Here is a 1,931-nt window from a genome sequence, read left to right on the forward strand (position 1 = left end):
CCCGGACTGGCTTGGCTAGGTAACGCCCTTCCCTGGCCCGTTGGAATCGAGACTCCAGTATCTCACATTGTCTGAGCGATCCACTTTGTCTGGCGCCCCCCTGCAGCCTGTCTTGGGAAAGGAGCGGGTCTTGATCTGTTTCAAGGCTTTGATCCCTTTAGTCAGACAGTCTTGGGAGGCAAAATTGTGGACCCTCTGTTCTGTTCCTTTTGCTAAGAGCCAATGCCAGGCGGGACGTGGAATTCCAAGTTTAACAGGTCGTGACTCTTGCCCTGGTTTCTGGGAAAGCTCACAACCTTGTTGGGAAACATGGAAGCAATTCAGGACCACATATAATTGATCATAGTGGTGGTGTACGGCTTCGGGAAGTAAAGCAGAATACCAGAGGGCTTGGGAAAGGGGCACATTTTCTAAGCATGCAGTGCTGAAAGTCCCCAGCTGCTGTTTAACATCAGTGCCCTAACAGGGCTGGCCCAGATCCCTGGGGAAGTGGGCCTGACCTGATCAGGAAGGCAGGCTGGGGACAAGTGGAAAATAAGGATGAATAGAGGGAGGTGGGGTGTAGAAGATTGGAATCAGCAAGTGGCCCAGCCCTTCCCTGGAGACAGTGTTTATACTGCCTTGCCCCTAATGACTTCAGTGAAAGGAACCAACCTGATGTAGGGGGTGACTTGGGGAGACACTGGGGGGCCAGGCAGGGTCCTTTTCATGCCATTCCCACAGTGCCAGACCTATAGGACCTCCACCGCCCTGTCATTCCGTACAGGTGTTAGTTCTGAGCCCTGTCATTCATTCTACAAACTCCAGACCCAAAGAGGGCGAGACCTCTGGCTTTGAGGAGGGAAAACAGACACTCAAACAAAAGCTTCCGCACAAGATAAGAGAGAATGAAGCAAGTCACCCAGGGGGTACAATGACTTTTATGCCTGTTAAAGTTTTATTGAAATGGAGCCGAGAAGAGGATTTTTTCAAAAGAGCATTAGCACAATATATAGAGAAGGTTAATGAAAAAGTTTTAAAGGGTTGTGGAGCTCAGAAGAGGGAGTGATATCTGAAAGGGAGGCCCAGGGGAGGCCTCCCAGGTGACCCTTTGAAAGTTGGGGAAAGCTGGAGTTCCCAGAGCAGGTGCCAACTGGGCACTAGCCAGAGTGCAATAAAAGGCAGGAATGAATTAATGAACAGGACAGCACAGTGAGGCCAGCTCTGGGCAGGTTTCAGGTTGGGAAAAGCCTCTTACAGCTCCAAAAGGACAGGATGGAAGACCTCATGGTGGAGCCGGTGGGGAGTCTTGACAATTCACCCAGCATGAGCATGCCCCGATCAGATCTGTGGTGTGGAAAGAGAACTTCTGGGCAGGTTGGGGCTAGGACAGGAAGTGGGGGAAGGCCAGGAAAGCAGCAAATTTAGCTTAGGAGAAAGGAAAGGAGGCTTTCAGGAGACCAGTCTCACACCAGAAGTACCTGGCACTCTCTGCCCTCTTTCCTGTTCCTCTCTTATTGAATGCAGTCTTGCTTGGATGAGCTGATGAGTGTTTGCCCAGCCAACCCCACCCATAGTCACTTAGGAAAAGGGGTGATCTCAGAGAGGGAGGAGATTCCCGTGGCTTCCTCCTGTCCCACAAAATCTGCCCTCTGCTCCCCCAGGAGCACCAAAGACTACAGCCTCCCAGGCATGTTGCCAGGACCTCATTATGATCATTCATCTTTATCAGTGACAAAAGATACCAGCTTGCATGGCATGGATCCCAGATCCCCTCCGCCATCCAAGTGGATGAACAGAGTAGGGAGTTGTGGGGAGAGAGGGCCTCTAGGAAAGGAGCCCACAGCCACCATTCCTGCCGAATGGGGGGGGGGGGTTGCCCCTCCGAGGAGTCACTGATGGAAGCCTGGTAGGGTCTTGAAAGGGAGAGTGAAAGTGAATCACACCCTCCA

Source organism: Sciurus vulgaris, assembly GCF_902686455.1.
Source record: "Sciurus vulgaris genome assembly, chromosome: 11".
Lineage (NCBI taxonomy): Eukaryota > Metazoa > Chordata > Mammalia > Rodentia > Sciuridae > Sciurus > Sciurus vulgaris.